The sequence below is a fragment of the Pipra filicauda genome, unplaced genomic scaffold (genome assembly GCF_003945595.2).
Source record: "Pipra filicauda isolate LSUMZ 115617 unplaced genomic scaffold, ASM394559v2 scaffold697_size288841_pilon, whole genome shotgun sequence".
NCBI lineage: Eukaryota > Metazoa > Chordata > Aves > Passeriformes > Pipridae > Pipra > Pipra filicauda.
Window position 1 is genome coordinate 159,262 of NW_024104861.1, and position 15,356 is coordinate 174,617.

The window sequence follows — 15,356 nt, forward strand, 5'->3', positions numbered from 1 at the left end:
TGCTTAGTAATCTCTTGTTCCTGTTTTGGTATGCATGATAAATCTTTATAATGATGTCTTGAAACAAACAAAAAGTCAATTTATAGTGTGACTGGAGTGATGTCTGCAACCAAAAGCACCAAAACACTGAGGAAGCTGTGGGATTTTAATTTTTTTTTGTGATTTTTTTGTTGACCAGTTTAAAGTACTGGATATTTAAGGTTTAAATATTGCCAGGACTCACACATCCTCCTCATGAGATAAACTTTGTGAAGCAGTGGAGAGAAGTAAGTTGATGTATCAGACCTACTAAAGCACAGGGAAAGTGATTGGTTGTGAAGATTCTCAGGTAAAAGCAGCCCTGACTTGTTCAATCACTGTATAAAGAAAGAAGGCTAAATCATAGAATGGTTTGGGTTGGAAGGGACCTTAAAAATACTCTAATTCCAACCCTCCCACCATGGACAGAGACACCTTCCACTAGATAAGGTTGCTCAAAGTCCCATACAAGCTGGTCTTGAACACTTCCAGGGATGGGGCATCCATAGCTCCTCTGGGCAACCTGTTCCAGTGCCTCATGACCTTCTGAGTAAAAAATTTCTTCATAAAACCTAATCTAAAACTCTCCTCTTATTTTAAAATCCCTTGTCCTCTCATGATGTCCATGCAAAAAGTCCCTCTCCCTTTTTTTTTATAAGCCCCCTTTAGGTACTGGAAGGTTGCAATGAGGTCTTCCTGGAGCCTTCTCTTCTTGAGCCTGAACAATTTCTATTGTATCATTTTGGCACTAAAACATCATTAAAATTTGCCCCTCTTCTCAGCTCCTAATGCTTCCCTCTTTGGAAGCAATACTGGATTTTTCCTGAACTGTTGCTCTGCTTCTGAACTCTGCAGAACTTAGTTGATGATCAAGCCTGTTTTCTACCTGCAGATAGACGCTGTGGTTTTAGGATGATCCAATCAAGAAATTAGCCTGGCATCGGATAGCATCCTATATTTTTCAAGATTCTCTGCTAGCCAAATTAGCAAGGTACAAAATCCACTGAATTCAGGCACTGAAAATCCTGGCAAAGAGTAAGGATAGTAGCAAAACTGTTAAAGGGAGCCAATGAGGCTTTAATTCTCTAAATTAGACAGCAAATCTATTTGGTATGAAAGAAAAAGAATAAACAAGATAGAATTACTTCATCAGTGTCTACCCATATTCTTCTGAGGCTGCTGACATGAAGAGAATATTCTGAATATTAGGTATTACCAGAATTATTATTCAGATTAAATTAACATTTATTCCACTATAATGAAACATAAAGTTTACAGATTGAGGCACCATTTGAGATTGTCTTTAGACTTGCCTGTGGTAGACGTTTAAGCAGACCTGGCTCCGTTTGGAGATTCTTGTATGTTTGATAAAAGAATTCACATATCTATCGTTAATATCTTAAATGCTGGCATGACAATCCAGATCCAAAGAGACACTCGAGTCTGATGGTGTTTAGTGTTATCAGGCCAAATATTCAGGTGCTTTGCTTTTCAGACTGAAGTTCACAAGTCCCGTTTATCTCATGCATAGTGAAGAGATGGAATGAGTGTAGCTGAGTTGTTGCATTCTGAAATAGGATAAAGGGTCAGAGAAACATGAATGTGCAGCTCCATCACAGTGAATTCACTTATAGAATCATTAGGGTTGGAAAAGACCTACAAGACCATGGAGTCCTACCTTTGACCACACACAACCTTGTCAACCAGACCAAAGCGCTCAGTGCCACATCCAGTTGTTTCTTATTCCCTTCCAGTGATGGTAACTCCACCACTTCCCTGGGCAGCCCATTCCAATGCTTAACCACCTTTTCTGTGAAGAAACTCTTCCTAATGTCCAACCTGAACCTCCCCTGGTGCAGCTTGAGGCTATTTCCTCTTGTCCCATCACATTTCGGGGGAGAAGAGGCTGCCCCCCACCTGGCTACAACCTACTTTCAGGTAGTTGTGGAGAGCAATAAGGTCTCCCCTGAGCCTGCTTGCTTTTCTCTAGGATAAACACCCCCAGCTCCCTCAACCACTCCTCCTATGACTTACTCTCCAAATCCTTACACAGCTCTGTTGCCCTTCTCTGGACACGCTCCATTCCCTCAGTGTCTTTGTGGTCATGAGAGGCCCAAAACAGGACTCAAGGTCTGGCGTGACCAGTGCCAAGTACAGAGCGACAATCACTGCCCTGGTCCTGTTGGCCACACTAATTTTGATACAGTCCTGTTGCCATTGACCTCATTTTTTATTCTTATTTCTACTAATGCTTAGTATAAAATGCTGATTTGAGATCCAATTCATATTTTTATTCAGTTAAAACAGGAACAGCCTCAGCAGGAATGAAAACAAAACCAGATGGATAAGTACAGCAAAGATAAAAAACATGAGAGGAAACTGTACCTTGCTGAACAGAGAAAAGTGTAGCAGCACTCTCTCCTCTTTAAGGAGTTTGCACAAACCTTGACTGAGCAGATGTGATACTGAAATTCAACAGACAGTTCAACACAGTTTCCTATAGCCCTCCCCTAGTCAAACCGGCAAGGCACAGACTGGAGATGATCTCTGAGATGTGTAGGAAACTGGCTAATATGCTGCACTCGGAGGGTGGTGGTCAATTGTTTCTATTCAGGATGGCAGCTTGTTACAGGTGAGGTCCCTCAGGGATCAATACTGGGCCCTACACTGTTGCACATCTCTGTCAATGACCTGGATAATCACATTGACAGCACCCTCACCAGGTTTGCTGATTGACCCCAAGTTGGTGGTGAGATGGACATGTCAGATGGGATAGACATCTTACAGAGATACTTGAGCAGTTTTGAACTGTGTGCAACAGCAGCTGTATGAAGTCTTACAAAGGCAAGTGCAAGGTCCTGTCCCTGGGATGACATAACAAAGGGCCCAGTACAGGCTGGGACCTGTGTGTCTGGTGACAGCCTTGCTTAAAAGGACTTGGGGCTCCTGGTGGACAACCAACTACACAGGAGTCAGCAATGCCCTCCTGCAGCAACAAAGGCAAATTGGATCCTGGGCTGCATCTGCAGGGACATTGCCCGTAGAAATGTGATCTACCCCACACAGTGCCTTTCAGGCACAGCTGGAGTGTTGTGTCCAGTTCCGGTCATCACTGTCCAAGAAAGACACAGCCTGGAGAAGGTCCAAAGGATTGCCTTGACCTGACCTCTGAAGAATGATGGAACGAAATCTCTTCTCACTGAAGGTCTCTTTTCCCTGGAGAAGGGAAGGCTCATTTAGTACCTCATCACTGTATTCCAATACTTAAAGGGTGGCTACAAAGAGTCTGTCTCTTCATAAGTCTCTTCATAGTGGCTACAAAGACTGTCTCTTCATAAGGAGCCACATGGAGAAGGCAATGGGTACAACTTACACCAGAAGAGGTTTCATTCCTTTATAAGAAAGAAAGTTTTTACAGTGAGAACAATCATTCACTGGAACAACCTCCTCAGGGTCATGGTAGAGTCCCCATCCCTGGAGGTTTTCTAGATCTGACTGGACAAGCTGCTAGATGATCTCATCTTAGCTCCCATTCCCACGAAAGGTTGAATAAGATGATCTTTTGAGGTCCTTTCCACACTAGGTTATTCTCTGATTCTGTGACTCTATGAAGAGTATTTGACTTGTGGATCCTGGTGGAAGATAAGCGTGGGTTTCACTTCTATCTGTTTTGGAAACAAGCCCTCCTCATACCATGAGCAGATTTGCAACCAGTTCAGAGATTTTACTGGTGTAAGTGGCTACAAACTCTTACCATTTCCAGAATTCAGTGGCAGCTCAGGTGGACACATAATTTATCTCTACTGCTGTGTTGTTCAGTACTGCTCTGGTTCTATTTTGTCTTCTGTGAATAATTTCTCCTGGGAGAAAACTTTTGAAACACAAGGTTTGTGTGAATTCTTATATTATTAATATTAATATTTTTAGGATTAGCTCAAAAATGAGGTCATAGCTTTAGCAGAGGGGACAGATTCATGATACAATTGGGAATGAAAATTCTTTTACCCTCTCTGTATAGATTTTCTGTAAAGGAGTGAGGACTCATATTGACAAAAACATTGTGAGGAGGTTGTGATGTAGTTGTTAGTGCTGATTCCATTCTGAAGAAAATGGGATTTCCATCTCCAGAGCTGTCAGCCTTGTGCCAGCACTGCATGTACTTTCATCAGAGAGTATTCATCTTTCTTGGAAGAGGGGGAAATGTCCCTTCAGTGCTGCCAACACTTCAGTGAGAAAAATAGGTGAATTTTGGTAAGATCCCACATTTAGCAATTAGTTTTATTTGTGTGGAGTGAGTGGGTGGAAACAGAGATGACCCATTTCCTGAGAAAGATTAGGAAATAAAATGTAATGCAGAAAGTAAAAATAAAGATAATGAGAAGAAAGGGAGAAGGATGACTTGCTTAGGGTGCACTGATTTGGTTGTCCCCAGTCCTGGTGTGGGAGAAATGCTCCTGTGTCTGACAGTCTGGAGTCTCTTTATCTACTCATTCAACTGCTCAGTTTCTAGATTTATACCTTGAAACAATACTTATGGGAAAAGGAAAGCTGAAGGGTCACTATAATCAAGGGTAGCTGGTGTCCCTGTGCAAGTACTGGAAGCAGGGACTGCAGGGAAGGCTCTGTGGGGAGAGGCCATGGCTGCACCTGCTGGACACGTATGATTCAAGGGGCAGGGAGGTGGAGGAGCTGAGAATGAAGGAGTAAGGTTGAGATTGGGAAAAAGGCAGGGAGAGAAGTCGGGGATCAAAGAGTGTGGCTGGCTGAGCCTTGGGAAAAGAAATTGATGCGGGGAAAGTGGTTTATTTTTATTTATCAGCATCCTACTCTACTTTTACATGTCAATAAATTAATTTTCTCCAAACCGCATCTGTTTTGCCTGTGATGGTGGTTGGTAAGTGTTCTTCTAGTCTTTATGTCAAGCCAAGAGCTTTTTTTTATTTTACTGTTCTGTTGTGGCATGGGGACTGAGAGAGCTGACAGCTGACCCAGGTCAACTCACAGCACCCAGGTTCATCTTCACTGGCCAAAGCTGAGTGATGGTGCAAGTCCCGTGCTCTTCCTGCATCTCTAACTGCCACTTCAGCTATAATATCTCCTTATCTTTACTGATCAGATTATCTCTATATTGTTCTAATTGGTCTAATGAGGCTGCAATCTCTCTTGTGTCACAAGTGCTTCCTGTTCTGCCTCTAACAGTTCCTTTAGCACTCAATCAGAGCTACCTTCTTAAGGTAGCCATGTATTGTATCATCTGATTTAAACTGTAAAGCAGACATCTGAATCAGGTTATTGTACTGTTGTTGTTGTAATCTTTCTTCATATTCTTTTAATTATCTTACCACTTTCTTAATTCTTTGTAGCTGTTGTTCCAACTAGCTTACAGTCTCTAGGACTTCAGTAGCTCTATTCTCCAGTTCTTCCATCTATGCTACAAGTTTCTTTATTTCTTTGTCACAGGCTGTAAATTCTTGATTGTTTTGTTCCTTTTCTAATAAAAACTCACTGTTTTCATCCATCTTCTATTTTATTTCTGCTTGCAAAAATTCTACCTTGTATTCTGTGCACATTTGGAAGTCTTTGATGTTACTTTTGTTTTAACTGTTCTTCCAGTTCCTTGATTTATTGCATCCCATTAAATTTTCCTTTTTACCACTTACCATCAATTGCCACTGTTTTTCAAGGACTGGAATTTGCTTGCTTAGATATACAAGCTCCAATAATTACTTAGCTAAGTCTTGGTTTCTATGCAGTTGTTCTCCATGTTCTACATCCTATTTTTTCATTTGAGAGGGCAAGCTTGAATGGTCCTTTCCTTCTTGACACTGAAGCTCTAATTTGTCTTTTGTTAAAAATTCTACTTCCAGTCCTAGAAGGTAATTATAACAGGAACAGAGAGGTTAGAGTTTTGTGGCATATAATTTTCTTTTTATTGTCTTATGGAGTTGTACAGGACATGTGAAACATCAAAAACCTGATGTATTTACAAATATGTAGTTTTTGTTCCATTTTCAAATCTGACACTGAAGAGTGTCCACATTTCCTAGCTGCTGAGTGGTTTTTTCATGATTTTGTACTGAGATCTTTAGTTTGTTAGAATAGGAAATGCTACCTTCTTTGTTTGGTTTGGTGTTTTTTTGTGTTTGTTTGTTTGTGTTTTTATTTATTTATTTATTGTTTTTGTTACATGTATGACACGGTCATGTCTTAATCTCTGTTTATGTCTCATAGGAGTTACCCTCATAAATAAATCTGTCTGTCTGAATTAAGAACCTCTTTTTGAGAAGAAATGGACCATTTCCATCTCTTTTTCTTTAGCAGGAGAAAATTGAGTTGTTATGAGTTCTAGGAATCGGGCTCAAAAAGAGAGCAGGATCAAATTCCTTTCTGAAGCCCATCTAGATATCTTAGGAAATGGCTGTCAGAGTTCAAGGAAATGACCAATTTATTAACAGCAGAATTTAGGGATCTGCTGGATGGACTAAATAACATAACTTGCCCTGGGATCGCGATTCACTGTGTGTCAGATGGCACTGTATCTCCACTTTGCTCATTTCCCTAAACTTCCTTCTTTTGGAATCTCATTCAGGGCCAAGGGCTAGAAGATACTCAGGCTTTGTATTCAATTGGGATTAGACAACTACCAGGCTGTGAATAAAGTCTCTCCTTAGTGTGCTGGATTAGACAAATTTATTGTGTCCCCAAACAGTTTACATCTTTGTTTCAAGGGCACTTTGGCTTTCAGTCTTCTGAAAGAGTCTGAGATATGAAAAAATCTTTACAATCTTTTAAGCAATGGCCTCTGAGGATCCATTTCATGCTTCTCATTTTCATTTTTCTCCTGTTTCCAGGAGTGGGATACAAAACAAAATGTAGTGTAAATAACCACATCTCCAAATCTGTTTATCAATTTCACTCTACAAACATTACAGAAGCACTTCAGAACTCTCACGAGACACCATATTTTTCTTATTTTAGTAAAAAGAAGATGTAATACAAAAGTTTGAATTAATCTTCAGGATTATTCGGCTCATTCTATGTCTATTAAATGACTGTTAGCATCTCTTATTTGCACCCAGAACAGTTAAGGGTTAATTACCTCCCTGAGATAATCAGAGCATAAGTTTTTCCAGGTGCTTCAGACAGAAGAGCACAAAATCTCTCATCTCTTGCTCTTCATATAATATAAGAACAGGTTGGAAAAGGTTACTACTTGACTGTGAGAATAAATTAAGCTATTTTTCAAGGTTTCTTATTGCCTTTGAGACAAGAATATAAGTGCTCATATCCTTGTTTGGGTCCTAATTTTTCTGCCCTTTCCTTTCGCTGTCTCCCTTTTCCGACAATAAAGCACATTTCTATCATTTTGCTCTCTGTTCACCATTCTACTACCCACTCCACCCCTACTTTACTATGATGGCTGAAAGGGAAGAAAAGGGCAAACTGCTTTAATGGTATGAATATGAGACCAAATAATAGACAGCACTGTTATCTTGGTGAGCACAAGAGAGCAAGAGCCCCTGAGGTGAGCATGAAAGGAGATGTAAAGAGTGCTGGTTGGTGTAATTGTCAGAGAGCCACAGGGTTGCACGGACTGAAGCTTTTACGGTAAGTTTCTACAGAGGAGAGATGATCTGATGAAACTACAAGAAGTTAGATGTATAAAAACAATCAAGGCTGTGGTTTACCTGGATCCAAACTAAAGCCTTGCCTCAAAACAACAAGTGCCAAGGGTAGGCTCTCATTCAGCAATGCACTGAAATACGGGAGTGCTCCTGTGAACATTAGAGCTCATTTCCCAGGAGTTGTTTATATCTTTTTCGTGTTGTACCCAGACCACTCAGCTCTTGAGAGTTTCTAGCCCTAAATCCTATACTCAGGACATAACTATCTGTGATTGATCCCGGGATGTGCTGAGCACCCTCAGAAGATGCAGATAACCCTTGTGTACTGTTTGCTTGAGTGAGAAGGAATCACACCAAGTACTTCTCAGACCTGTAAAACTAGATAGCATCTGTTTTTTTAAAATAAGATTTTCTGTCATAAGTTAAAAAAAAAAAGGAAAAAAAAAGAGGTTGCCATACATGTAGAACTAAACAGTTTCCTCTTATCTGTGTCTGCAAGATGCAGCCTCCTTGTAGGTGAGAAGTTTGCTTTCAGTAGAACCACTGTCTTTTACCGAGGGACACAATGTCTGTGGGAAGGATGTGGATGGCCCTCCTCACACTATTAATTTTAGACCTACCTTCATCAAAAGTTAAAGAGCCTGAGATTAAAACTGGAGTGAGAATCATAGAAACTTGATGTGACAAATGGCTGTAGAATCTGGACCTGAGTGCCACAGCCGTGTTTGAGTAACCTGCTGTCACAGCAGCTCTGGCATTGCAGGGGAAGCTGCCAGACAGACCTGTCATCTTGTGCAATATTTGTGTGAGACTCAGCACTGAGGGCTGAGGAAAGCCTTCCACTTCTACCTCTAATAGCTTCCAGAGGGAGTGTGAGATTCTCTGGGCTGTCCGAGGTTTCCTTCCTACTACCAAGAAGGTGGGAAGAAATTTCTGACAGTGGGAATGTGATGGCTGCTGTGAGTAACAACGTGCTGCCTGCTGGTAGCTCCTGTGTCACACATTCAGTCCTTTTTTTCTGGGCTGTTCTAGAGCCTGGCAGGACCCTGAGGTAGAGTGGCGTCAAAAAGGCTTCTTGAAATAATATTTAATTGAAAAAATATCTGTATCAGCATTTGTAGATGTGAATGACACATTTTGTGGTCATATTGTGGGACTTACTCAGGCACATGGTATTGCACATTGTGCTGGCTTGCATAGCAGTGTAATAATTTTCCCCCATAATCTGATTTATTTGTCTGTTTTCAATCTTAGGTGTAAAATTATCACCTTCTCCCATGCTGTCCTATTTGAATAGCCAAAAAAACCACCAAAACATTTATATACAAAATAGAGATGGATTCATACAATGCACTTCTGTGTGACTCATGCATTTTATGGATCTGTGAAATATTATTGATACTTAGATATGTAACCTCAAGCATTATCACCACAAGCAAGGAAAATTCTCTATTGTTTTATGCAAACTTGCAGAATTTTGCATGGCTACACCTCTGATTTGTTTCACTGAAGGGAAAGGAGAAATAAACAAGGGTCTGTTTGCCTCCTTTTATTGTGGCTTTCTTACTATACCTCCAAGACAGATACTTCACCTGACAGCTTTTCACTTTTCACTTTTTCAGCAGGAAGCTAACTGCATGGAAAGCTTCTGGTTTTGAAGTTTTGGCCCCAAGTGTTTATATGGGAAATAATAGTGTGTTTGGCAGATTATCAATTACTATATTTTTCTGGGAATCAGCCTGGATGGTCAGAGAGGTTTCTTCTGTCCTGTGTAAACTTCTGAAATATGTAGCAGGCAGCTCTCAGATGATAACACACTTGGCAATCCTCTTCTGGGGAACATCAGTACAGGACAGAAAGGTCTCCTAATGTTTCCAGAGGGGGAACATGTTTTTTTCCATCTGAAAACCCTGAGTTCAAACTTTTCTTATGGCCCATGAAGTTAAGTTTTACATTGAGATTTGAGGTTTCTTCTCATGCTGTTTTCATGAAGAAATCTGTCTTTTTCCTTGCCTGTCAGGTCACTGACTTCCAAGTGTTCTGCAACACTTGGCTCCCTGGCAGTAGTAATTCAGTGGAGAAGTTTTGCTGATTGGAGTCTCTGGAGGGCAACTCCAACACTGGTCTGAGGAGCAGGAGAAACTCCAGGCTGACTGATCAGGCTCAGCACACAGCTCGTTTGTTTGCAGTATGTATTAGCTTAAGGGTTGTTTATTTGAGTGTGGCCTAGCTAAGGATGAAATTTTAAGGCTTGGAGCTGTTCGGATATAATTCAAAGCAGGAGGAAAGCTATTCAGTTCTGAACTTGTCTGCCTCCTATGATGCTGTTACTGAGCCAATGGTTTTGATTTCCATTCTTTAGGAAGGATCAAGGAGGAGCAGTCTGGTCTGTTAGGGCTCCTGGTGGAAGTGATCTGGTTTGGTGGCATGATACATCAATATTATATTACAAATTGCTTCTCTCAAACTAGTCAACCCTTCCTAACCTGGGTGTTACAATGCCATTGCCAGTCAATGGTGAGGAAAGACAAGTAGGCAGCAACTTGCAGGACTAGATGAGAGCTGAGATACTCTGATATTAATCCAAGAGTAGGAAGGAAGGGAAAGATTGAATCCCAAGTGTCAGGAACAGGGCTGGTACCACCCTGATCTCTTGACCCATCTCTCTGTTGGTTTTTATGTAAATCCTCTAGAATTAGGTACTGCCCTGTGGTATGGTTAGATCACTAGAGATGACATGATGAGTTATCTGTAGCTAAAACATTTTCTTATCCTGACATTAGGAGAGGAGGTCTGAGCACCTCCCTCGGTGTCAAGAGACTGAAAGGTATCAGCAGGTCTGCCTCCTGAAGGAGGAGGCAAGGGGAGCCAGTGTCACCCAGCACATGTGTCAGTGGAGTCAGGCTCCCAAGGGGGCTATGTCAGCATTCTGGGTGAGTCAGTACAGGTCATCAGGGCTTAATATGTGTCCAGGCACAGGAAAACAAAGAGGCTATTCAAATTATTTAATTTTAAAGATGAGCAATTCAAAAATAGCCAGTGAAGGTGGGGATGGCAAATTCATTGCTACTCGGGTGACCCATGCAGTTTGTCTTGCAAGAGAGAAGGGACTTGGAGTAATATGCTCTGCCTGCATACATAGCATTGTCCTGCAAATAAGAAGGATCCATGTCCTATAAATCATTTGGAAATTTACAGAGTTCCCCTAAAAACAAATTGTTTTTTTCATTCCTGCTTTTATTAGGAGGTGTTTTTTGGTTTTGTTTTTTTTTTACAGTCTTGCTCCTTTGCCAGCTACAGCTTATTATGTCTAAACTGGATTTATTCATGGGCAGTTTGGATGTTCTTGTGGTTGTTCTTGTGCCAAAGGTGCACTTTTTTGTACCTCAGCCTTCTTTTTTGTTCCTGACATTTTTCCTCCCATGTTTTTAGATGGAGAGGAGATCTGATAGTTCAGTGTTTTGCTAAGTTAACTTACCAAGTTCCTTTAGTTCCTAAAATCAGCTTTCTGTTTCCCGATCTTCCCTTCACAGTACCTGTTCCACATTAGCTGGCAATTTTCCATGCTGTCCCTACTTTACTGAAGTCCAAATAAGCTTTTCTGCACTGCTCTTGCCATTAAAAAGGAAAAAAAACCCAAACACTACAAACCAGTTGTTTGCTCAAATAGAGGTACTGCCTAGTCTAACTCTAATGAACCAGACTCAGCTTAATTGCAGCAAAACAGGAATTGTATTGCAGTTTCTGATTTATTTCCTAATTATTCTTTTCCTTCAAATCTACCATAAAACCTCATATATTTCTGAGGCCACACTCAAGGAGACATGTCCACTTCACCCCCTTTGCAAAATGACTGTTTAGCTTCTTCTCAGTAGCAACCCTTCTGTACCTTTATGTATTTCTTGGATTTGCTGTAAGTCTGTAAGTGTCCAGTTCACATGTCGCTTCTACCAAGGTTCTAGAAGCAAAACAGCTTGTTATTTTTGGAGGCAATGTCTCCATATCACTATCAGACAGTCCTTTCCTACACATTTGTGGTGGAGGACCTGGCCTTGAACACTTCCAGGGATAGGACATACACACCTTCTCTGGGCAACCTGTTTCAGTGCCTCACCACCTTTGCAGTAAAGAATTTGTTCCTAATATCTAATCTAAATCTACTCTCTTTTGGACTGAAGCCATTCCTCCCTGTCCTGTCCCTTACCAGGGACTGAGCATATTATTCAACCATTCAACAGTATAATTTTTTTTGTAGAGGCACTGACAAAGTCTTTGTAGGACTTAAAGAGCACAGTTGCCCATCTCAAACACCGTCACCACAGGACTTTGCCGTGAGATAAGAACAGAATGGAGTAACGGGATGGTGCTGATTCCAGGCCTGGCATAGCTGAGATCTGGTCAGCACATCCCGGGTAATGCATCCAGAGGAAAATTCTCACTGTGGCAAACTGTGTAAAGAAGCAACTGCTCATACACGTATCACTGGTCAAACAAAGATCACCCCAAGTTATGGGACAGATGCCATCTGCAACCATCAGCAACAGCCAAAGCCCCCCCAGATATGTCTTTGTGGATACCTCGAACTTGGACTGTAACTTAAGCCACAGCAGGAGCTTGAGGTAAGGTAAAGGTGGTACTATTGTCCAGGTGTTATCTCAGACCTAGGGGGAGGTTAAAAAAGCTGAGAGAGAATAATGAGAAGTCCAGGGTGAAGGCTGGGATGCTGCGAGGTCCACAGGAAGTGACTATCTTCTGCTTGATATCTCTCTCCCTTCTCATTTCTTTCTATCTCTCTACCTCACACTCATTGTTAAGTAAAATCCATATTATTGACTTATGATCATATGGTCTCATTTGCACCTTAATTTGAGCGGAGACATCTCTCAGTAACCAGATCTTAAGAGTGCTTTTTTTGTTATTTACACTCACATTAACATGGCTTTGTTTTATATCTTGGTCTCACTTTCACTCATACTGACACAAGTCAGAGGTATGTAGGACAGTAGGATGGGGAAGTGGAGGTACCTGTCTGTGGCCTCTATTTTGATCAGCAAAACCCTCCTCACAATGCATAAGTTATTATGAAGTAACATCCAGCTTCACAGTGTGAGAGCAAGAACTTTTGTTTTTTTGATTTTGTTTATTTATAAAGTCACTGTTTGGTAATTTCTCCCTGCCTTCAAATGCTCAGAGGAGAAATGGGTAATATTTGCCTGCTTAATGATTTAAATATTGACATGTGGCTTAAAAATAAGAAAAAAAACCCACGACAACCAATAACCAAAAAACTGGTAATGAGTTTTATGTTAACTGGAAAACAAGAAGTCTGGTGAAAATCAAATGAAGATGTCTTCAGGTTTATTAAGGCTTTGATCTGAAGTCCTCTACATTGCTGTCTTTCTCTGCCATTAATCCAGTTGACCACCAGTGTCACTACCTTGAGACACAAGTCTTTGCAATGCACTCTTATGCACAGTTGAACCAACAACAGGATATTTAGAAGCCTCTTGTGTCTTCTGGGGATGGGACCATTCTTTAAAGTGTTTCTTAAGGAAGACGGTATCTAATTCCATGATGATTTATACCAGAATTATTTTATGCCATTGCAACATCAAGGCCAGATGTTTTGGATCAGATGCCAAACAACCAGCAATAAATCATTTATTAATAACTTACTAGTGTCATTTCTTTAATTAAGAATTAAAATGTGTTTGGTTACCTATAAAATATGAGTGTCATTTTTGGCGGCAATCCTTAATATTGCAGACCTTACTAGTCTCCAGATTCTCTTTACATTTGGACCATTAACTTATAGTTTGACCTTCGACTGAGAGTTCCTTAGGTTTCTATGACTTTTCTATTCCGTTTTTGTTCTGAGCAGTTAAATTTAGTGTGTACACAGAAAGATACCTTTTTATGACTTCTAGAATATCTCTGACATTCAAATGAATTTATGAAAATTTAGGGGATGAACAGGGAATGGTTAAAATAAGGTGAAGACCCATCTCCTCTATGTCCTTACACCTAGTCTATTTTGCAAAGGGCATAATGAAGGTTGGAACTAACCTTGTTATGAAGTCACCAGTACTGAGCTATCTTCATGTGTCTTTGATATCCAAGGCAGTACTGTATTCAGCAGTTTTAATCTGGACAATGAGTGAAGCAAAGTTCTGCCCAGTATCCTCTTAGGATCTGAATGTCTCTAAGTCTACTGAGAGTTTTGGCTGCCTGGTCATCATTGCCCAGAAAGGTTGTGGCTACCCCATCTCTGGAAGTGTTTAAGGCCAGGTTGAATGGGTCCCTGAGCAACATGGTCTAGTGAAAGGTGTCTCTGCCCATGGCAGGAAGGTTGGAACAAGATGGTTTCTAAGATCCCTTCCAACCCAAACCATTCCATGATTCTATGATTCCATTATATGAAACTGTCACCTAAGACACCTATGGGTAGTCTCCCCAGATTTAGGTGGCTTAATCTGAAACACCAGCCAAGCCACTGGAAATCAGTTTCCTAATGGAAGTATTTAGGGCTGTTGAGATGCTTCTGGACATGAGACACCTGATGAGGGAAGGCTAACATTATTATAGTGTGGCAGTAGGTAGCCAGCTGGATAATCCCTGAAGGAAATGCAGCCTGTGGAAGCATCCACTTTGGAGTAGGGAGTGTATGAAGAAGATAGAGCAGCTGAGACATGCTGTTATGGACTGACAGTAACTCCCATCCCAATCCCCCTGAGCTGTGTGGGATGAGAGGAGCCTGGGGACAAGGGGGTGGGGTGGAGGAAGATGTAATTTTAATGTTTGGGTTTGTTTCTTACTACTCAATTGTGAATAAATTAAATTATTTTCCCCCAAGTTGAATCAGTTTTGCATGTGAGAGTAACTGGTAAGTGATCTGCCCCATCCTATTTTTCAGCCTGTTTTCTCCCACTATTTTGTTGATGAAGGGGAGTGAGAGAGCATGTGGTTGGGAATTTGGCTGTTAGCCAAGGATAACCCACCACAGTCTTAATAGCAAAAATCTAAAAAAAGTGACCAAACAGTTATAGGAGGTTATTATTTGGAATAGGTCTATTGGAATGGGCATGTTCTGAGGAATGTCCTGTTACATTAATGTGCATTTCCACTTTAATATCATGTTACTGGTATTTGGAAGTTATTAGTCTTTATGAGTTGTCCAAATAGGGTACTTTTGTCAGTTAAAAAAATTTATTGCAAAAAACTGTAATGAAAATTCAAAGAATCTTAAAGCATAATTCTTATACTTGTTCTAGAAGAAATCACAAGCAAAGCCGTCAGTTAAAAACTCCTGCATACTTAAGGACAGCATAAGGAATAAAAAGATCAGGCAGCTTAGATTTGGTTGATGTTACATTTAACTAGATACTGTGTGCATTTAGAACCTGAGCTGCTTTTATTTTCTTTTCTGAAAACTAAAATGTAAATGGAGAGTTTTCATGTGCAAGTTCTTAACTGAAACAGGTACCTAAAAATGCCAAAGGTTGTACTGGAATTATATCCAAGTTGGTAAGGACCTGCCAGGCAGAGTAATGTGGGCTTTAATCTGTGAAGGTCCATGGCACAACTGCCTCTGGAGTGGCGTTTTACTGTTTTGGTTTTTCCCCTCTCCTTTCTTCACCTTTTAACTTAGCAGAGACAGATCTATCCACTATTGAGCCCTTAGCAAAGATTTTGTTGGTAAGTGTAACCTGTATG